The following is a 24,084-nucleotide window of genomic DNA, read 5'->3' on the forward strand; positions in this document are numbered from 1 at the left end:
ACAAAGCCCACCAAGAGGTCTTTGCAGATCAAATAATCAAGCCTTCCATCTGTTTCCATTTCTCTACATTAGCTTTGTTGAGATGCCCTACAGACCACGTTAAGAAGCACTGCTGCCATGGATAAAATAATGATTGTGCTCTCAACCCTCTACTTCTTATTATCTGCATCTACAGCCAACGCAACAACAGAAAGTACGTGCAGTACGGACTTTAACCCTTATTGTGGTTTTATTGTTAGCGTCTATGTCTGTTATAGCAAAAGTTGCGTTAAGAAAAATATTCATCTGGTCCTTGTGTCCTGGCTAATGTATCTGGTCCAGTTCTTGTGATGTCACGTCAAGTTGAGTTAACTAGTGTATGATTTGGAACAGGAAAGTTGGTGTACTGGGATAGAAATGGTTGTGTCAGCTAAGGGCATTTAGAACTCATTTTTTTCATCATCTTACTGGGAATGGCTTACAAGATTTGTAAAACGTAATGCTTGTGAGAAAGGCAGATTTAGTATTTTACTAAACTAGCGCTGCATACATTGTAAAAGAGGTACTATAAAGATGAGATGTGGAAAGAAAATGAATTCATTAAATTCAACAACTTCCTCTGTGAGGGAAGGGGTAGATATTAAGCCTGTGAGAGGATGTGCCATTTTGCTTCTGAGCTATGGGTGGAGGGGAGAGAGAGAGAGAGAGAGAGAGAGAGAGAGCGAGGAGGGGGTGTTTGGTTCCTGTTATGCAAGATGGAAATGAGAAAAGCCATGCTTTGCTGTAGCCGTTCTATTTTGGAACAGCTCATAGCAGAAAATGCTGGGCCGAGCAGGAAAATTAGGTCACTTACATGAACAGGCCAGTACCTTGGTCGGGGAAGCGAGGGGCGGCCGGCGCTGAGACTAAAGAGCTCAAATGTGGAGTGCGTTTAATTCAGGACTTAGGTACACAGGTTCTAACACCGGAGCTCAGCACAAGAAAAGAAAAAAAAAAGTTGTGTTCAACGATGCCCTGGCAATGACCTGAATACATTTCGGCAATAATAAAGGGGGGAGAATCCTGCTTCAATTGCTTCTATGTTTTGCAGAAAATCACCACATGCTTGTCTGGTGGGTCTGATTTGTTATGCATGGGAAAGCGGGGTGCAATTGATGATCCCGGATCGGGGAGGATATGAGGAGCAATAGCAACCCGTCCTGATATCGGTAAATATGCCATCCGGCCCCCTTCGTTAACTGCGAGAAACGATGGGAACACTTCCACCGCCACCCACCACTAACAGACATTTGAGCTAATCATCTAGCAGGACAGAGGAAATCCTACTACGGAAAATCATATAACGATAAAGATGCATGGCGGCAGCAGAAGAGCAAAATGGCTAAGGGGGGGTCGCGAGCTGGAGAGAAGAAAAAATAAAGAGATGCACAGGATTCTGGGAGACAGTCAGGCTGAGATAAAGGAGCTTGACAGAGGGAGCAAAGGGAGGACAAGCAAGGAGAGGGTACATGAGGATAATCGTGCATGCGTGCATGCGCCTGTGTTTAAGTGTTTGTGTCTTGGAGGGACTGAACATGAAGGCTCAAAGTTGCCTTGTCAGTGGTTTTGGCGGAGGAGGTCTCCAGGTGGCAGGTGGCTGTGCTCTACTTTGAGTCCACGCTTTAGTCACAGCAGAGACGTACTCGCCATGACATTATGTACAGATGAATAAGATAAAAAAAAAAAAAAAAGGGTTGCCTGTAGAAGGATAACAATGCTCATTTTCAATGGAAACCAAAGTGCAATGCATCATACATGGTAGAGTTCCTTATATTTCGATTTCAAATGCTACCTGTGATGTAATCCAATTTATCGCCGCTGCTGCAACTACCATAGTACCACACTTTTGATAACCAAAATAAATGCCACGCGGAGCTGTCATTGAAGCCCATCAAGACAAATTCGCTTCTTTGAAAAATGCACACTTAGATCACATTTATTTCAGAAAAAAAACAACAGAAGTTCTCAGTAACAATGGCAACGTAAGATGGATGCCCTCTGCCTTCAATCCATGTGCGACAAGCAAAACTTGGACAAACCTCATGACAAAATACACATCTGGAGTAGCTCCAACCAAAGTCTATCTGCATCTATCGTATCCCTGACTCGGCGCCAATCGCGGCGAGCGTTCCCCTCGTCTTGCATGCTTGTGTACATATGTGGCGGCCTATTTGCACGTTGGATTCCACGCTGGCGCATGTGTGTGTGTTGGAGGAGCCGTCAGTCCTTAAGAGGGACTGTGCTGCTGTCATGCAATGACACCTCTCATTTGCTGCTGTCCTGTGAAGCGGAGCTGAAGGCAGAGGTCAGGCCACCCTCACAGAGACGCTGCGGCTCAGAGCACATCATGTCTGCCTGGCTGCCTCCTCCCAGTGCTGTCACACACACACCCTTACAGGCTCATGCTTGACCAAACCACTACTTTTATTTCAATTTTCATTTATTCACACGAGCTTTGTTTGCACAGAAAATGTCACGACAGCCCAAAAAGACCGAGAGGATAATACGGTAATTCAAATCGTCTGCTTCATTGTCCGCGACAATAACAATGTGATCATAAGAATCATTTATTCCATTGTCTCTCACAATAAGCACTCGGAGCGGTGACTGAAATAAATACAGCGCACTCCAATGTCCTCTTTAGTCGATACACGTTTTGGGATTCTATTCCTTCCCGTGCCTCGCTTTCCCCACTCAAATTTATATGCAAACATGATGATATCACATGAACTTATTCACTGCCAACCCAGTTAATATCTTTGACGTCTATAAACGGCACTGAATGAGGCTAAAAAGATACCTACACACTTTATGGCCATCCTAAAGTTCTATAAATAATTATAAATCTAACGGCTGTCTATTTCCTAGCTGAGAATGTCCACTTGGATGGAGAACATTGATGTTCAAGCCCCCTGTCGGTCATGGGCGCTTATAATCGTTTGTATTTTCCTTCTCTTACCGGTGACTGGATCCCCACTTATCTGTCGTCTCGCCTGACTCACCTTCGGTACACCCCCCCCACCGACTGCTCCCATCGAGCGAACATTCGTCTTGACCGCTGTCGCATGCCATCGTCAATTACCCATCAAACATCGTAATATTCACCCAATATTGCAGATATGACGGAGAGTGAGATCAAAAGTGACAAATCAGATTTATGGAGCAAGCATAAATAAGGAGCTTGTGACCTCTCGTGAATAATGGATGCCTGTTTAGTAATCATTTGCTATTATCAGTCCATGTTCGCTTGAATAGCTGAGCTGAGATGTAGGCAGACCTAAGGGTCAGTTTGGGGATAATAGTATGATGCTATTCATCTTTTATTTGTTTACATTCGGCTTGGGCTTGCGAGAATATCTTAGTGTGTTAAATTGAAAGGAGAACAACAGAACACAGTGCCACAAAAATGGAACCACCTGATTGAGCAACTTTTTTTTTCTAACGTGACTTGAATGGCAAAGCTTCTTTTCATTCTAAAATAAATGAACAGAAAAATAAAAAGCAAAATGTAACGGCCCAAAAACAACTCACGCAGTCCCGAGGTCAGCGCTTTGAAGATATCATAGCGACAGTCAAAACGGCGACTCTGGTGCTCTTTACAACAATCTTCAAGACGCCGTTTGCGTTTCTGATGGGAAAAGGCTAAACCAGGTTATGAAAATCCTTATTTACAGCTGCCTGGCTGTGTGAAGTAGGTCACAGCAGCTTCTGAAATGGAATGAATCCCCTCACACACACTCTTCAATAGTTTGCTTTTCAAGCGGCCTTACTTTAGAACCGGAGGGCAAAGATACAAAAACGGTGTTTTCAGTTGTATTTAGCAAGGGCGCCTTAAATAGTATACGTGTCAAGTTTGCCACAAACAACCCGACACATCCAGAAAGCATATCAAGGGATTGAGTCGATCGTTTTGCCATTTTAGTGACTATGAGTTTGTTCCTCCCACACCAGAATGCAAATGGTACAGTTCAGTTGCAATACTGTCAAGATGGAGAAAACTGCAGAAATTGTTTTCTGCAGTTTGAGGTTGCCATATGTTCCTTTTCGTTACTAAAAAAAAATCATATAAATATTTGACTTCTCCATTGTAATGACAAGCTCTTATGTTTCCCTGGAAGTTCATTGCCATCTACTGAGCCGCTAATCAAAACTATCGCTTGCCACAATACTAAACACAGATAACCATCACGATATTTTTTTTTTTCCACTTTTGTTCCTTAAACATATTTTTCAGTTTGCAGTACACTTAATGTACAGCTGTATTGAATAACATTGTCCGCGGCTCTTATTAAAAAGTAAAATTCATTTGCCATTATCAAAATAATCAGTAGGATGTAAAACCAAATGAATTTTCTTGTCATGAAAGACTTTTTTTTTTCATTTGCATTAGATCTTGCAGTTGTCCCTGATGTTGTGGTCAGCGAGTGTACGTACAGTATATTGCACAGTGGCAGCGAGTGGCATGTAGGAGAGCCTTGTCCCTGAGGGTGATGGATGCTGGTGGGAGGCTGTTATGCCACAAGGTGAAAGTGTCCATTTATCAGGCCCACTTCCACCACTGTGGCTTTCCCATTACCAGCGCACTTCATGCAGCCTGATTGGTTTTTAATTGGCCTGCCCGCCAGGAGATAGATCATGTTTTCCCCGAGGAGAGTCACGGCCGTGTGTGTGCATGGTGGACTCCCGTGCTATCTCAAGAGGGATACCCACATCAAAATTCCTGTCTGGCTACGGACCTTAGATGCAAATAACAGGCAGATGCGATGATAATCCCCGCATTAAATATTTAGGATCAGTCCCGATACCACCCCTTTTGTCTCTTCTCTGCACCAGAACCGAGGCGTTTTGCAATTCACCCAAACATTCAAGGTAAAGCGACAAAATGGGTGACGCTTAAACACGAAGGCAGAGCCGAGACGACAAGACAGTCCGCTTCCTCTGGTAACATGTTAATAATTAATTTTTTTGTGTGTTTGGATGTTACATGTTCCGTACTTTGCTCAACGTTGTGGGTGAACACTTGCCATCTTAAATGGCGTCGAAGCAAATTAGTCTGCTTATAACAAACAGCACAAAGCTCCCAGTGATGATGTCACAAGTTTAGTTTATTCCCAATTCGCGTTTTTCGTTTCTCCAATGAATTAAAAATTGTTTTGAGACAGCAAATACTGTACCACAAAAAAGGCCAAGCAATGCTAGTTTGGAATTTTTAGATGGCAGCATGTTTGATTTTTGTCATTTCCATTCAGCGATGTCAAATCCACGTCAAGAAAGTAGAACAGTTTGACTTTCGTCAGAGAGAATATTTTAAAGACAAATTTTAGCTGTGTGACATTTGATTTTTTTTGTAATTGTTTGATGTTCAAACATTCTAATTGCTAATGTCATTTTTGGGGTAAGAATAAGAGTATATAGAGTTCAATGATGAAGGCGGCTTAATTGATGGCGGCTATATATCAAACGTTGCAGGGAGATTTCAGTGAAGGACACGAGAGCAACCACATCTCACACTGAGCAGACATCAGTATTGACATTGTGTCTGCTCAGATGGATCAATCCCCGCTCTGCCCTTGCCTGACCACGTCATTGAGAAGACTGGAAGAGCAAGTTGATTCCCCAGGTATCTTCTCGAACTTTGTCAAGAATTTGTCTTGCATTATTCTTTGCCGTTTGTCAACTTCTGTCAGCTTCTTGTTGCCTTCGCTGATTGGTTAGCTAGAGGCCAATCTGACGCCAAATATGTATTCACGGATGTCTACAAGTATACAATGATAACATTAAAATCAAACAAAATAAAGTTCAGTTGACATATTGATCAAAATGGTCAATTTTCAATGTCTCAAACACAAAAGTTAATCTACAGACTGAAACAGAAATTTTTTGAACAACTCTTCGGGGCTAATGAACACATTCGTCATCTACACCACCAACCACTAGCATTCACTGCTATTTGCATGCAGGAGATCCCCGAGGGCTTTTTGCAATTCATTAGGCTGCAGTAGAAGGGAGTGGACTCACTTTTTCCGCCATCCTGAGACTGGAGTAAAGAATGTCACTGATTGTCTGTCTTCTACTAAACTTGTCTCTCATCACCAAACAGTGTTTGATTATAATATCAACGGCCAAAGTGGAACTTTAAGGGAAGTGATATATATATTGCAGCTCTGACCAGACAGTTGAGTGAGGGAGAAAGAGGGAAAGAGAGAGAGAGACAGAGAGAGAGACAGAGAGAAAAGGAGCAGAAGAGAGCAAGAGAGAGAGTGCAAGAGAGAGAGAGCGAGAGGGCTGAGGGGCAGTGGTTGGCTGGGGGTCCCCGTGTAATGTTGCTCTCAGTACAAGCAGGGTAGCGTGATTTCCCTCTCTAATTGAATCAGTGGGGCCTGTCTTCCTGTCCGCCCGCCGCAAAGCACATCAGGCACCGTAGCGGTGCGACACATTCGCCGGCCGCCGCACGACAACACCAGTCTCCTCTTAACAAGCAAAGATATTAGCAGAGGAGGAAGACCCCAAAGAACATGCTCTCACTTTATGCCAAGTCAGCTGTCCCCACCTGGTGACTGTGCAAAGAAAAATGGACACAATTTCACAGCATCCTCTTTGTTTCAAAGAGGATGAAACATACGGTTTTGTAGCCAATTAATTAGTTGACGAATTATTGCGCAATATTGTGCTAATATTGATAGGTTTACAAATAATTTCTATAACTCTTCTTCCTGTTTTATGAGCGCAATTAGAAGTCTTGATAATAGTTGATGCATTGGAACAATTTGCAGGGTGAGGTAGCGAAAATATAAGCAGCTCTCTTTGTTTATCTTTTTTTTTATATGTCTTGAGTTATATTTGCAGGCACTCACAGCTCCGTCCAAAACAAATGCAACAATATCCTTGCATCCTCTCAGATGACAACTAAAGCAACCCTTTTAAAAAATATCAAAGCGCGAAAAAATTCTGCAAAATGTCATTTGTAAAGAACATCCCAAAGGCAGAGCATTTGCATGGAGTTATTCACTTAATAACTATAGAAAAAAAAACTTTGAAAACAAACTTTTAAATGTGTATTGCATTATTCAGATCATTTTCAAGTCAACATGCGAGAAAGATCAACTATCCACACACAACAATAGGCCAACCATGTGTTGCTTTCTGTCCAAAATGTAAATATTGCTTATCTTTATGAGAAGTGCAAGTTACATACCAGCTGCAGTCTTCTGGTTCAACTTTTCTCCAAAATGTGCTTCCTTGTCTTTCTTTCTTTCTTTCTGACAGCCTTCCCTTTACTTCTCCCCCGATTCATTTAATGCGCTCAGTGCAAACTTCTGCTCCCGCATTGCACGCAAACTCATTTTATTTTACGACTTCGGAGATGACTGGGAATGGGAGAAGGCAGAGCGGAGGGAGACAGGATGACAGAGGGCTGGACGAGTGGAGATAATGGTTGGAAGGCGGGCGACCAATGGGCCCGGAGCCTAATGGAAAAAGGGAATCAGGACACACCAATGAGGCACAGCCTGGAGAGAGGGAGCGGAGGGGGGAGAGCGAGAGAGAGAGTCGAGGAAGCGGGGATGGGGAGAGCACAGTTGGGAGGAGACGGTGTCAAGCAGACTGAGAAAGAGGCTGAGGAAGCAAGAGATGAGAGCTTGGTGGAGCTCACAGGCGATGGAGAGTAGCAAGCATGAAGAAAGACAGGCAAGGCAAGGAAGGAACGGACTTACCCGGCCGGCTCCCGTTAGCTGCATCCTTTCCATACACTGCCCGGTAGACTCCACAAACACAAAACACCCTCCCCAACGAAAGAGGCGCACGCCACGCTGCCGCCGAGACTAACCAATAGCTGAAACAACAAAGGGGAGGATTGCCAAAGCCGACTGGTATACCCTAAAGCAATTCTGCCTGTGTGTGTGTGTCTATGCATATGTGTGTGTCAGGGAGAGAGAGAGTGGAAGTGTGTGTGAGCATGTGTTTTCTCGGAGGAGGAGGAGGAGGGATGTGAGTTGAAACCCCAAATGCTCCCTCTTTGCTTTGCTTTCCTCTCCCCTCCTAGTTCTGTAGCTCTCTCTGTACACTGTGCAATGTATGTCCTCCACCACTCAGTATGTGCTCCCTCCCTCCCTCCCTCCTTCCTTCCTTCCATCCCTTCATTCGCTCTCCCTTGCTCCTCTGCCTGCTAATGTGCCCTCCCTTCCCCTTCTCCCTCTTATACATATATTTAGGGCTGCAGACTGTCTGCTCCCAGAGTCTGCTCTTCCCACGGGCCCTGGGATGCGATGGAGGGAGGGAGGGAGGGAGCGAGGGAAGGCGAGAGCGGCAGACGAGAGATGATGGGGGGGCGGGCAGGCGGGCTCATGCGAAATATGTGCAGTGCATTTAATCCCGAGACACGTTTTGGTGTGTCCTTAAAGCGGCTCCCGCATACTGGTATTATTTTTATGCCGTATATAAAAGAGATGCAGGCGTATAAGTCAAGCTTTCTTTATCATTCTTAGGGGTTGAATAAAGAATACACAAGGTGAAATAGTAGGAAAAAGATGCAGTTGCCGTCTGGGGATGTGCCATTTACAAACACGGAACCTCAAACAAGGCTCATAGAATTTGGAATTTTCGGGAAAAACATACAGTTGTTTGCAAAAGCGTCCAAGTTGAAATTGACACCTTGCATGATGTCACATCGCTGACCTCTGCACGTGTGTTTTGATTTTAAAGCTGTGATCAGTCACAATAAAATGGAGCAAGAGAAGAACATGGCCAATAAGAAGAAAGGGGAAATTATTTCAATCTTCCTCATGACAAAATAAAATGGCATACCACTGTTTTTTTCCTTTCTTCGGAAAACAAACAGCTATTTGCAACAATGCTGCCAGGCTATTGAGGAAGACATGATAACTACTCTGGTGGGTTGGGACACACAGACACCCTTAGGGCATCCGATACTGTATTAGTAAATTCCACTTCTTATTTGGCTATGTTAATGCCAATTCAGCATGATTAATTCATTGTTAAACCAATAAACAAAAGTGGAGCAATGTCCACTAATGACAAATTTCATTAATTATCGTATACTCCTCGGACTCTTCATTAGGTACACCATCTCAGTACACGGTACTTTCTTTTGTTTACTGAATCTCATTCTTTCATCAAACTCAGGGTTCACAGTCATTTGTGTCAAGGCATAAGTGCTCTGTCAATCAAAATAGTTCTTAATATTATTGGCTTGAATTTGATTTTGTCAAGGCTTTTTACTGTAACTTGGCACACTTCATGTACGTCTACCGCTCGGTGTTGTTTCGAGAGTGTACAGAAAATGAAGGACGAGATGGTTGCGGGGGGGACGGAGGGAAAGAGATGTTACCGAGTTTGGAGATGTGGATGTTGCAGAGTAAAAAGCGAGTTGCAGCAGAGAGCAGGGAAGGGAAGGAGGAGGAAAAAGTGTGGTGTGGGACTCAAGATAATAGCGTGGGAGAAGGTGAAGACTTGTTGTTCACTGGGATTGAGGGAGACGAGCTGCTGGGAGAAAAGGAGCGCGGGAAGAGTCAAATCTTCAGGGAGGAGAAACTGCATTGCTGCTGCATTGAGAGGAAGACAGGAGGAATAACAAGCTTTAACCTCATATCATCATTTGCTTCCGTGTGTGTGTGTGTACTTGGTCGTGTGTTAAAGAGTGTGGAATGACAAATATGACATGAAAGAACGGCACACAAATTGACACACACACACACACATACATACGCATTCATTGGATGGATACATTAGTGCCCTGGCAATTGAATAGTGCCGTTGCGAGGACCTCGACCAGGAAACCAGGAAAGAAGCACTCACCTGTGCTGTGATCTAAACACCACAGATGAAAAGCTCTTTATGGCAGACGTAATCACCATTTAACCTTTTGACATACAGTGTCAAGAAGAGGCAACTTGCAATTACAGTGCTTAACAAATTTGTGAGCCGCCGAAGCAAAATGAGTCTGAACTTGCTCAGGTAGCTTTCGAGATGCGGGGCAATATTGCTTGGGTAGGTCAAGCTTCAAACCAATTTCATTTCCTTTAAAGTGTCATGAAACACACACCGTGAAGCATTCAAAAAAATGATCTGCATAAATATAATCACCATAAACTGGCATAGTAACAATTGTTTTGTAAATACTGCCCTCTGATTGGTCTATTGCTGTTCATAATGTGTCATGATTACAAATGTGCCTCTGCAGAAGCCCGGCTAACTCCGCCGTAGCAAAGCATAATGGTTGATATATCAGTGGGAAGATGAGATCATTCTCTTTTTGATTATTCCAAAACCTCATTTGTGAAATATAGGTCACAGTGACCCGTTGTACAATGGCAGGTCAGCCTTATTAGAACACCACAAGCTATTTATCTCCATGACCATGCAGTATCACCAGTTGCTGCAATGGCAACTCTTCCGTTTCTGTGCGCTCTCAAAGTTTTATCAGGAATTTACAGGAATGAGGAATTAGTATTCTGGACCTGCAATGAGACGGCTTACTGGGCTTTTAAACTCTTTTAATTAAAGAACTGGATTCGAGCAAACCTGTTTTTTTTTTCTTGTTCAGGATTTAAAATAATTGTATTTTAATAAAACTGCCAATCTAAAATTGATAATAACAAATACAGTGTTAGCATTAAAAATATTTGGGTTAAATTGCTTCTAAATACTTTATTTAGCATTATAGTATTTTGGTGATTACTTATACTGTTTCATTTAAAAAGTTGGTATACCTTGTAAACTATTTCAAAGAAACTTTTTTTGCACCAAAACTTGCACACTTAATCTTTAGCCATCAAGTCATCGTATAAGATGTACATAGAAGTTGGTGGAAGTCTGAACTCCATTTCTGAAACATTCTGACAGAATGTAGAATAATGCAATTAGAGACCAACTACATGGTGTCAACCAACTCCAAAATGTCAAACAAAGTTAGCAACTAGCCTCTAGTAACTTTAGATAAGTGCGAACAATAGACTCACTGCGTGGGCTGAAACAAAAATCCAGCGGAAAATATTGCAGCACACCACCCACTTAACGATATTTCTATCGACAATCACCAGTTTCGACCCCAAAGCCACAAGTCTGCAACGGTACACGGACTGACCCGTGATGGGCAGCGTGGTGCCACAGGGAAGAAGAACAAGTAGTATAAGTAGCGAAGATACTTCTTATCTTCTGATATGTACATTATTGTGGCAAATATTTTGCATCACTCAAATAGAATCTGACAATAAATATTTCATTAAATTGATATTGTTTCCCAAAGATGATCATGTGAATTGGGCCATTATATCAGTTGTTATTCAAATGGTTAGGTAACTTTTATGTAAAGACTACATAAATATTCATCCATCTCTCATTATGCTATTGTTCTTGTCCAGCTCAGGGTCGCAGAGACCTGGAGCTGACTCCGGCTGACAGGCAAAAGGCAGATTGCACCCCGGACTGCTTGGCAGTCAATCAAAGGGCATCGGTAGAGGCAGCAAACATTCACTCTCGCTTGCTGCATTTATATTTAATGGATTCTATTTCTATATACCATTAACTACATAAAGTGTATATTTAAAAAAATCTATTTCTATATGATAACAAAAACATCCACAGCCCACCCCCCCCCCAAAAAAATTAAATTGGTCTGCATGCAAAAGTGGCACCCACACACAAACGTGCTTATGCAAATTCAGAAGCATCCAAATGAGAACAAAGGCATGGCATGAGTATAAACAAGAGGGCATACATAAACATCCGACGTGCCGATAGATTATGCAGGCACACGCGCATTAACACCTCAAACACACACACACACACGCACCCCCAACGATCCTGTACACCTTATTCCTAAAAGTAAAACCTTGCATCATTTCACAGGGCCCCCTCCCCTCTCTCTCTCTCTTTACCCCCGAAATCCATGGCATATGACCTTCTGTGGGACAGATAAAGAATGAGAATGTGCTTATCAGTCATGCAAATGAGGCTGAATTCATTTTCCACAACAGATGGCCCCATAGATAATGATGATGGAGGAGAGAAAATTAAATGTCTCTCGCTCTGTGACCATGGCAACCGCGCCTCTGCGGCGTAATATCAATAATAAGTGTGCCGCATAATAAGGTTGTCAGTCCTGTGAATCAAACCCTTCCGTGATGGGACGGGCCAAGTGGGGTACTGTCGCCGCTCAAAGTTTACTTGACTCTGTCAAGCTCTTCACAAGAGCTTATGCCATTTTGGGCAAGTTCAAATATTTAAACATGAGAGTTGCTGACTTGCGCACAAGTGTACAAATGTTGCGGGAACGCAAGGTGCAAGTCAGAATCTTGGAGCATGACTATTTGTCTCTGGTCTGCTTTTTCTGTCATGACAGCAATAGTAAAGTACGAATCCAAGAAAAAAAATTGGTCAATATGTGAAAAGCTGACTAAACAAACTCAAAAAGAAATCCTAAGATCAAACAAAAGAACTAAAAAGTACTCCAGATACTCAATAGAAGGAATTGTGTAAAACAAATACCAGCCATGTGTCATAGCTGGGAGAAAGAAAAAAAAAAATGCTACATGAAAAGTCTGGATTGGCACACACAATGTTTTCCTCCGGTTTGCTTCTTGGTTATGCTTCAGTTTGTTAGTCTTAGGCACATCCATTGGCCATTATTTTCTTCATTGACGTATTTCCGGAAGTGGCTATTCCACCATAGTTGCAGCAAAGCAACTGAAGCCCATAAGAGACAAGTCAGCATAAGGGCCACCGTGCACCTCGTCAGTCACGCCTTCTGGCGTTCTTTCTCGAGTGGTTTCTTTTAATAAAAAAAAAATAGAGATAAAAAAATGGGGCCAGACAGGAGTGATATATGTGTGCACGCGTGTGTATTATCTCTCTGGAAGTGCAGACGGAGAAGACGGTAACTCTTTGTGTTTGTCACACGTCGTCCAGGCACTGCACATAACTCTGTTAGCAACAACTCCAGCTTGGCAAAGTACTGCCCATGTTACAATCCACTCGACTATTCACTTCATTAAGAAGCTACTATTTTAAGATCAAGCAGATAGTATATTGTTGTATAATAAATGTGATATCATGTCACCTTCTCTGTATCTTTGGCAAGTCCGTCATTGTTTCTCCATCACTCTTGCACGCTCTGCACTCGCCCCCCCCTTCTCTCTCTCTCTCTCTTTTCCTCCGTGTCTGCCTGCCAGACGCTCTCAATATAGCACTGCTCATAAACACACAGACGGAGAGGAAGAGGTAGCAAGAGAGTGCGAGAAAGGCTCCAGTGACAGTCATAAAAATGAGTGAGGGGCCAGAGAGAGATAGAAATGGGTGGTGAACAAGTGGGAGGAGAGAAGGCGGCAGGAGAGGACACACTCCTCTGTAGAGCAGTTTAAAGAGTGAGTGAGTGAGTGAGTGAGTGAGTCAGGAAGGATGACAAGAGCAAGGAGGAATTGTGGAAGGCTGACTGTTAACCCTTATGTATTCTTCATTTTCTATGCACACTGCGTATGTTCCGGGTCATCTTTTTTTTTTTGCATCACAAGCATGCACTTAAGTGGAGGTAATAATAAAGGAAAACAGTAAAGCTAACATTTATTTTATTAGGTAACCTTTGAATCAGGACAGACTCAGTGTACACAAGTTCTACAAAAGAATGTCTTTTTTTATGAAGTCACTTTTGTTTAAATCTAGTCTCCATATGACATGTTATTAAATTCTAGGAGGTACAAAAAATACATTCAGGATTGTTTTATTGTCGTAAAAAAAAAAGATCAAATTCGACCAGATCACTATGTTGCTGAGATTTAAGGAAACAGGAAATTCAGTGGTACTGGAAAAAAAAATAACAGGGATGAATCAAAATTGGGAGAATGGAGTGAGGTGGGGAACATTAGGAATGGGCTGTTGAGAGGATGGAGCCAAAGTAGGTGGGAGACCCAGGAAGATATCAGCGTTTCTCAGTCAGATCTCTTTGAAGCCCAGGCTGTCCTATTTTAACCACTTGTAAATAATGGATGGCTTGATAGGAGAGACCACACACACACACACACACGGGCACATACACTCCACTCAGCTGCAAAACATTGTGGGTAAGCCATGGGAGCCATACAGTAAGATTAAAAAAAAAAAAAAAAAATCATATCACCTACAAAATGTTAGCCTGATTCTCCTCTTTCAACAAAATCAGCAAAGTATTATTATTATTATTTATTTATGTGGTGTGCTGTGTTGGTCATCTCTAGACCGCCGCAAACTCCAGGAGGAATTAAACAACACGTACATTATATTTAAGTGTACCTTGTAGGATTTCTCAAATCTGTTGAGATGTTAAAAAAGGGCTATAGAGGATCATCACACTTGGAAGCCTACAGCAAAATAATCTTAACTCATTAACATTAATGTGGGGCTAGGATGGGAGGGGGGGGGGGGGGGGTCAGGCATTTCTATAATTGTTTTAATTTGTCCAAAGCAATTCAAAGTGGGAACTCAAGTTGCAAGACTAATTGATTTTGTCAGCCGGTTTGTAACCTGAAAGGTTTATAAATCCAGATAATGTTTCTCTTTGAAATGAATGAAAATTCAATTAAGCGCCAAAACGAAGTTATCCTTTGTTATATATCAGTTTGTGGTTAAAATTCTTGTCACAAAATACAGAAAACACAATTATGACAAAACTAAACACCACTTTAAAAACAACTATTGAGGAGGACAACACCTCCTTTATTTATTCATTGAAATCATTTTAATATAAGTTATGCGTTTATTCCGATGGTTGATTCCAAATTTCCATCAACCTTCACAGGTTTGTAAGACGGAAAGGTGTGAATGGCTGGGAGGTGAAGACAACGTACAGCAGTAGGCTAATTACAGGCTCCATGCTGGCTGGCAATCATAGCCTCTTTTTCTCCTCACTTGTGCTCCCCCCGCCCTATTTTCAACTCCTGCAGAGTTGCGCCATTTCTTCCACTGTCGCACTCGCAGGGGGTCCAAGTCGCCATGTGAAGATGAGGTGTAGATTTTGCCCACTGTGCAGCTATCAAGGTAGATATACATGAGTAGCTATTGGGCTTCTCACTTCAGAAAATTGTCAAAGCGATACTACGCCACAATAGTTTCTAATCCAAGTGCTATAATGGGCCACGATTATTAACATCGTAACCAATTGTTCGAATGTGAACGACTTAACACACGAGAAAAAAAAAGTGTGTTTACTTCTGTTATAGGGCATGATCTAAATAAAGGCACCAAAACAGCACACTACTTATGTAATGACATTTGTTGTAGTCCCAAGACTGAGCTCTGAGGAGACAAGGGGGTCCTTAATACAAATACTACAGGCTAATCTATGTGGGATTCATATTTTCATATTCAAATTCAGAGGTCTCACCATTCATAAATGTCAGCGCACATCACTGTACACGAGACTTGCTAAGCACTAGGGAGTTTGCTCTAGATCTTTTTTTTTTTCCATCACTTAACAAATCAGAGCTTTTCAGAGATGCTAATCGGAGAAGTGGCAACACTCAATGGATTCACGGAGGCGGCCCGGAAGGCGAAGGATGGTGTGCTTAATATGCCAGATAGAGTGTCTCCCTTTTTGCCTAAAAATCTGCACTGACCAATTTGCTCCAGTCTTCACAGAGACCTTCGACAGATCCTCAGGGCTGTGCTTCAAACTCTCCAACATCATCCTAGTCATGGCAAAAGCTAAAATACCAGCACTGAACCACAACAGACCTGTAAGCGGTAATGAATCTGCATGATTTGAAAACCTTGAAAATGATCATGACTGAAAATCAAATTGTTGAAAAAGCCGTGTTATTGTGCGACAGAAGGTTGTCGGGAGGTGGGCGTTGGCACCGCTGTGTTTGCTGCTGCAAAGTTTGGAGAAAGTGAAGGGCAAGTTTTTGTCTTTGCAGCTGCAGTGGAGGTTACGTCTCTGCATGACGTCGGACATATCCGGCCGGCAGCACGGAGGACGAATCTGGGGACCTACAGCCCAGTATGCAGCTCTCAGCGTTCCAAACAAACTAATTCACTGGAGGCTCTTAATGAGCTTATTGAATAGAATCATGAGGTTGTCAGCTGTTCTTGGTTTTTCGGAGCAGAGCAGAGTCACCTTTTTGGGTTTTTTTCTTAAATTAGAATTTTATATTTTCAGGTTTTTTGCTTTAAAATGGTCTGACCCAATGTGATATTTGGTAATGAGAATGGCTGACAGAAGCCAGGTCACACAGCCCCACATTTGAGCTCATTTTCTTTTTTCATAGTGTTGAGAGCTTAAACTATGTTGGGTTATTCAAGGTTACAGTAAGATTTCACAGTTGGCTACAACAGCACTCTCTGAATGCATGGCTGACCACATTTATTGGAAGTGTTTGTCTTCATTCACTTGACTACAAAAAAACAGAGATCCAAGAAAGAACCATGCTGATTGGCTGCTTGGTAAGGGAATAAAAATCACACACACAAGCAATCACAATCAATTTGGCAATCCATTACTTCGATCAAAATCAAAGGGAACTTGTTGAGACTTAGTTTCATGCTGTGAACCTTAGGCAAGCCTTCAGAAATCACTGCTGCATGTTATACTGGCGTGACAAAACACCTTTTCAGTGTGACTAACTCTAATAAGGTAGCAAACACTTTTACTAACAGCTAGACACTTATGCTTTTAGTCCCTCTTTTAAAAGAACAATGCTGCAAACACTAGTTGATGTAACAATTAGAAACATATTAGAAATATATTTTTACAAACCCCAGATTCAAAAAAGTTGAGATTGTGTCATTTTTAACCCCACTGGATTTTTTTTACCAAAACTGTTTTCCCAATAAACCTCCATACTAATAATGCACATATGATCCATTTGGAATTTTGACTTGAGAAAATTATTTCTTTTCTAATCTGGTTCAAACAGCAAGTTATGCACTGAATATAAAGTCTTTGACATATATATATATATTTTCTGGAAGGTGACCAATACCACTGCACTATTTGATTTAAATACATGCTCATAATGAATATACAGCACCCAACAGTACAGTGCAATGGAAATAGTAAGAGATTTACTCACCTCCATGTCGATGGACTTTGTGCCAAAAATGCAAAGCCTCCATTGTATGTGATGAATATACAACATAGTTGAGTGGGTTTCTTGGCAACAGGCGAGGTCAGGTCATTAGTAGGAGTGCCAGACGGCTGCAGGGACACACAAAAAAACAGGCAAGTATGTCTATGGGCACAAACAGTTGGCACATATTCCGCTTGCTGAGGTCAGAGTTCAGCGTTTTGGGTTTGTCTTTTTTTTTTTTCTTTATTCAGGGGGAGCGATGATCTACTACTGGACTGTATATATGTAGTGTGAAGGTTTTGGACCATTGTAGCCAAGGGCAAGGAAAGACAGTTTATCAGGAAGCAGAACCAGCTCCTATTTCTGACCTGAGCAGTTAAAAAGACCGGTAAACTAGACTTGCCTCAGCACCTAAATGAAACGTTTTTTATGCCGAGCACACGGTTGCCTGTCTGCAAAAATAGGGCCCATGGTGTTAGTGAACAGCAGGTTTTATTAAAGTGAATTTGTTTAACGTCTTTACTGTCCGACTTTTTTTTTTGCTCCAGTATAACTTATTGCATCATGAAGTCATTTTTGAGATCTACATTATGATGTTTGCATTGTCTAACTTTTCCCTCCTATTAGGACACAACCTGTGTATTCTTTACACTTTTAAAAAGAGAGACATTGCCAGCAATATTTATTATGGTTCATTTTTTTTCAGCCAGCCCAAATGCTGAAGGTTTCATTATCAGCGAGCTGCTTCTTGATGTTTGAAATAAAAATCAGCATAGTGGATGAGAGGAAGCCTATTGTCCCATAAGATCTTCTTTTGGTGGTGGCAACAACCTTGAATCATCTGCTATGCTACTCCAGATAAAAAGCAGCACCAAGGTGACTTGCAGCAACTGTTGTCAGATGGTCTTCATTTTTTTCTCCAGCAAAGCGTGAAAGTGAAACGACCCACTGAGGTCCCTTGGTGCTACGTAGAGAATGTTGAAATGCGCACAACCGCCGCCTAGAAATTTTACATTCCACTTTGGAGAACATGTGGATGCCAAACAATGCTTGTATACGCTTTAAAAGATGGACTCATTTAATAGCTTTACAAACTGGAGCTTTTAGAAGGAATTCTAGAATGTCTATATATTTTATACTGTTTCAGAGCATGCTTAAGTTGTGCCTTGTTGTATTTTTTTATTCCAATTTCTTGTTTATTTGTGTGTTCACTTTGTTCTGCAGCTGAGCTAAGAGGGCACACTTTTTGCCCAGGTCAGTGGTATGATCCAATTAAAGCGTGTGATCAGCCAGAACACTTTAATGATGGTTGTGGTGTCGGAGTTGAGCAGCTTCCTCAGAGAGGGGGAGCGAGCGAGAGAGGTGGCATGCTGTGAGATGGTGTCTGGAGCATGCCCGTGTTGAGCCCCAGTGGGTCGGCTGCAGACAGACAAAATTAGCCTTCCTCTTTTGCTGTCAGGACAAGGAGCGAGCGAGCCAGCCAGCCGCCCACCACAGTAGCTATCTGCAACAACGTTGATAACCGCTGTTTCCACGTGATAGTGCAACGCTGTTTTGAGACTTTTTGCCAGCCTCTAGTTTTTAATCTACCAATTAACACCATATGCCTCAAGTCTTCCCCAATGTTCTAAAATGACTGCTGAGACATGTACAGTCACATTTTAAGGCTGTAGTTTGACAAAATGTCATTGTGAAGCGACCAAATTTGCATTTCAGTGACCCAGTGCAGAAATTCAAACTCATGACTGAAGATAAAAAAGCATGGGAGAATATTAAATTCCAAACAATGCATCAATCCAAGAGCTCCAAAATCAACAAGGTATAAAAAAAGTATGGTAGTGACATACAGGATGAAAAATAAACTCTTTACATAAAAAGTGAAAATCCAAAGCAAATACTTGCTGTAATTGTGTCGGTTTGTCTTACTGTGTGGCAACAGGCATGTGTGTGTCTCCGAGTGTTTGCATGTATAGATTGTGACCCCTGGCTCTCCTCAGTGGGCGGCGTCTGTTGTGGAGCTCTTTAATGGTTGCCCAGCTGGAGTCAAGCGCTCGCAAGTTCAGCCAAGGTCACAGTCATTGCGTCCTCAGAGCCATCATTTGGCAAAGCTTTTCAGCCTGCAGTGTACCATGGTTCTAGCCAGAGTGGGCTCGCTCACCTATACGTAGCACTGAGCCAATTAAAAAAACTTATCAATTACTGATTTAAAATATGTGCTGAAAAATTTACAGGACTATGACTAGGTTTGAGGTTGGTATACAAAATGATGCTATTTCAAACTTGCATTGCATGCACATAAAAGCCTATTAAAATTACAGTAGAGTCAAAACTAACAATGTTTTGTGCTTCATTTTTAACAGACAACGGATGACAGACATTAAACTGTATTTTTTTAAAATTATTATTAGTTCAGTAACCTTAGTCTCACATACTGTACTTGTTGAATCATTTGCAGATTTCTTCAAACTAATCTGACCTCACAAAGATATTTTTTTCTATAGTATTTGGATTCCAATTAAACCTAATCTTCACACACACAAAAAAAAATGAAGTCCTAATTTCCGGAACAAATGAATCATTCATGATTGAAATTATACTCATTGTGTATTCTCTCATTATTACCTCTACAATTCTCTCTTCACACCTGGACATGGTCATTGATGGTAGCATGAATTTATACTCAGTGAACTGTTCATATTGCAGGAGGGCTGTCTGCATGACTCAAAAAAAAAAAAGATTTTCAACCAAGAACTATTTTCCTGTTGTAATAATTTTGAGATGAAAGTTTATGGATCCATGATTTATGCCTAAAATGCCTTGCCAATAAAAATGATGGCATTATGATTAAGTTTTCTTTTTTGTATTTTCTGTTACACCACACACCCAACACACATCAATGGTTGATGTGTAGAAGTTCTACATAAGCAACTCCCTCCAAATGTATGAAGAAGTGGCGCTCGCACACCAGTCCTGCACGTGTGATCTGACACAGCCTGCAGGATGCTACACAAAGAACATCAAATAGAATGCTAAAGAGGATTCAGGTCCTCCCTCCTAACTTAAACCAGAGAGACACAAAGTCATGTGTGATACACACATTTGTGCAATCAATTTACAGTCTCTATATACATTTACAACATTAGGAATTTACAATAATAATAATGCATATATTTTAAGGTAACACTCCAACCCTACAAAAGCCCAATTCCATTTCTCAAATAAGTAATTTTAGACGATACAACCTGTCAATCATTTTTTTGTTCATGCAAGATACAATTTAAACAGAACGCCGACCAAGTGCCTGAAATTAGAGGGCTGTTCGGTGGAGTTGCGAATATCAACAAGCAGAAAATATTCAAATTATGTGAGCATAAAAACATCTAAAAAAAGAAAAATCAAAATAACTTTGAAAGAACAAAATCATTTGGATGGATAAACACCATCAGATGTGACAAAACAACCTCTTCAAAACATCTACGCATTTACCTGTGTGCTTTAATAGCATTCACTATGAACACGTGGTGCTATTTGAATGCAGAGAGCACAAGGTCCTTTAAAGATCAATGGGCAGGAACGACAGCCTTGCTATGGCCCAAAGCCTCCTGTATAATCAAGTGCAAGCGCATCAGTATGTAGAAGCGTGTAAACAGGCCTCTTACATTGTGTATATGTGTAGGCTTATGTTCAAGCATGCAGAAATAACTAGGTGAACGTTAGATTTACATGATATGAAAATATTCTATGTAAAAAAAGGGAAAAGAGCCACAGGGCTGATCCTTTTTTAAACGTCTGATAGATGGGTTGTTTGACGGTACCGTCGCTGAGTGCAGCTCCCTTTTCTTTTTCTTTTTTTTCATTTGCATGTGTGTTAAAGCTTGTCTGTGGCTGTTCAATGGTAAAATGTTATGCAACAGCCAATCAAGTGGGTTACAGTCAAGCTAACTTTTATACACATCCCTTAATAATCATCATGGAAAATAAATAATGTAATCACAATTTCTCCTTCGGTATAAGTCCAAAAACTGAAAGTGTCTCGATTCAGTTCTATTCAGAAAAAATAGGAGTGCCGATGCAGGACAAAGAGCGCCATTGCTATCTGTATTCAGAAATGAAGCAGAGCACATTCAGCCTCCTGAATGTGCCCATAAATTCCAACTTCCTCCGTGATTAGCCAATAAGTATGTAGTATATGTCAGGTCCACACTTTTACAAGAATACAGAGACACAAAAAAACACATTCACTTGAGCAGAGCTAATTATCGGCTGTGGTGACATCATACTCACGTTCCCTGAAGCATCCTCCAGATCTCATGCATTCATTTGATCCCAAGGTAATGTGAAGCAACCATCAGGGTGTTTTTCTCTTTCTGTCAGCACTCTTTTTCTTCCCGCCTGTAGGCTTTTAAACATTTTCGTGTTCCGTCGGAGCACATTTATGCAGGGCGAGCATTTTCTGTTGCCACCAAGCAAGAGCAGCACAGGATCTGCTCTGATCAAACAAGGGTCGGCATGCAGACGGAACAATTGTGTATGTTTTTTTGTCATGCATGTGAGCCCCGGCCTAAGCATGTGCTCTAATATTCCTGCATGGATGTTATGTTTCATACAGCAGCAGGTTCTTGTGTGCAACCTTTGCAATTGCACCAAACTTTGTGGGTAACAACAAAAATAACAAAAGCCAAGGAGGGCTATCCGCTCTATTGACACACCACTCACTGCAACAACTAATTCTGCAGGAGGGCTCTTTATAACCACACCCACTTCATGAACACAGGTGTCTTCACTTAGACCACAGGTGTCAAACCCAAGGCCCGGGGGCCAGATACGGCCCGCCATATCATTTTATGTGGCCCGCAAAGACAAATGAATCAAAACATCAAACGGAATCAATATATAATGGGGAGTTTAACTTCATGTGTGTGTGTGTGTCTGCACTGCCATGTATGATGTGAGAAAAGTCAACATCATCTTTCAAGGCTGTTTGACACCACTCTGCAATCTTTGAACCCTTGCTGCACGTCCCAGAAAGCACTGCTTGAAAAGTAAATGTCAAGCTCATATTGTTTTGACTTTGACCTCAGTCAGAGCTGTGGACAGATACAATATATGGACAAAAGTCTTAGGACACCCGGGGAAATCCACCTGGAGAGGGGTTGGGGGAGCGCCTGGGTATCCATAGCTACCGTGTCCTATTTTAAAATGCCTGTCTGGATTTGTTTCTTGTCATTGTAAAGCGATCTGTGCTTGACTGACAATGTGAGCGTATACAGAATGATCTGATAACAACCGCTGGAGATGGAAATATGTTTTCAGAGCTCAGTATCTGTCCGCCTGTGCCCCCGAGCAAATTCCCCCAAATCACATTAGACCAGCACTCTACCTTGCACCTGCATTTAGACGTGGTCTGAGCAGGTGTAAATTTCGATTGCCTCTCAACCATCACATGGCCACGCCGGCAGGCTACCTTCAAGGACATTCCCAACGCTGCATTAGAACAACCAGATTGGTGGAGTCAGTCTTCCAAATTGGCAAACATTCTCAGCCAGCCTTGCGCCTGCATGAAAATCAGACTCTGCCGCACTTCCACCTCGCAGATGCTCTGTCTTCAAACATAGAGGCCCATGTGTTATTCAAGTGGCTGTAATACAATAAGTTGTTTGTATTTGAGGTTCTAGGCAGAAATGGATTTTCTTGGAAATATGAAATAGCGTTCGACTAAATCTTGAATGGGCGACTATTCATAAAAAGTCAGTGAGTGACTCCTGGCAAAAGTGCGCGTGAAAAAAAAGCAAAGGAGTCACTTAAAAGGTTGATTCCTTTATTAATATTCAAAGAAATCGTGTTAACAGTATTTTCATAGAGCTTCACACTCTTGACAGCAGTTTGTACAATAAAAAGGGAGAAGTTTTGATGTCATTTGAAAACAAGGTTTTTTGTGTGTGTATGTGTTTGAGGGTTGAATTAAAAAATGCTGTGCCGCAGTCTTGACTGTTTGCACAATTCAGTAGCGGTCTGTCAGGACTTGGACTGGAGGCTCAAAGATACTGACCCCGCTGCAGACAAAATAAATATTAGAATTGCAACTCTTTCTATTCTTTTTTTTTTCATTTTTTAAGCGTTAATTGTTATTGTTGGTGATGATTTTTTTTGAAGCTCAAATTAATTGATTTGCAATATTTATTTTTTTTACTATTATATTGAGATACTACGTGAAGACACCACAAGGTGGCAAAGAGAGTAAGGTAACACCATGAAGAAGGGGGGAAAAGGTTTAGCGAGATGCAAGATGGAAGAAAGAAGGAGCTCCTTCTGCGTTGGCCAGGCAGACAGGCATGGAAGAAGGGATTTGCACTGAGCACTGGTCCAGATCCCCCGCCTGTTAGACTGACACAGCAACAACCCTGCCACTGGCCTAATCCCCAAAATCATCCCTCTGCCACACCAGCACGGATCCAGGGGAGGATTGCGCATGGAGAGTGCATGCAAGGAAATAAGACCGGATGCAAGGTGACGAGAAGAGGAAAGAGGCGGGGAGGGGAGGGGGGGCTCAAAAGATGAGAATGGAAGTTGAAGAAAGGAAATAAATACACAAGATGATACAGATAAAAGATAAGCAAATGGGAGAGTAAATGCAAAATGCAGAGGGTTAAATTGGCTGCCAATGATAGCATTAGAGACAGACAAAGGAGGAGAGATAAAGAGCGACAGTGGAGGGGGGGGGCATACCAGTAAAGAATGAAACAAAGAGAGGGAGGAGGAGGGTGGGGGGCTTTTAGCTGGTGTTTCAGCTCTGTCCCGGTCTTTGGCGCTAATGAGTGTGGCTGCTCTCGAGAGTGTGTGCGTGAGCAGACACAAAAATTGTGGTTGGAAGGAGGTGTCTGGAAAAGCTGGGTGTTTGCCCACCACTGCCAAAGCTGCATCCTCTTTTATCCCCTCCCTCTACTCCCTCATTAGTATGATTGAATACCCTCCTCCCTCTTTCATCTGCCATTTGCCACGGCCACTGACCATA

At 41.9% G+C, this 24,084-nt stretch overlaps 1 protein-coding gene across 3 annotated transcripts in view; it reads right to left on the reverse strand.

Annotated features, from left to right (window-relative positions):
- The window catches only part of myt1lb (myelin transcription factor 1-like, b), a 79,033-nt gene extending 57,236 nt beyond the window's left edge, over positions 1–21,797 (reverse strand). Inside the window, exons 1-3 of one of the 3 annotated variants that reach the window (XM_088400622.1) lie at positions 21,357–21,797; positions 17,076–17,200; positions 7,731–7,849 (exon numbers count right to left, since the gene is read on the reverse strand). The gene's annotated coding sequence lies outside the window, so the exon portion shown is untranslated. Of the gene's footprint in view, positions 1–7,213; positions 7,473–7,730; positions 8,105–17,075; positions 17,201–21,356 lie in introns of those variants that run through there. The other 2 variants (XM_088400623.1, XM_088400624.1) reach the window with 2 other exon arrangements.
- Positions 21,798–24,084: the final 2,287 nt, after the last annotated feature.

This window comes from Syngnathus floridae, chromosome 16 (genome assembly GCF_059516105.1).
Source record: "Syngnathus floridae isolate MCC-2025c chromosome 16, RoL_Sflo_1.0, whole genome shotgun sequence".
NCBI lineage: Eukaryota > Metazoa > Chordata > Actinopteri > Syngnathiformes > Syngnathidae > Syngnathus > Syngnathus floridae.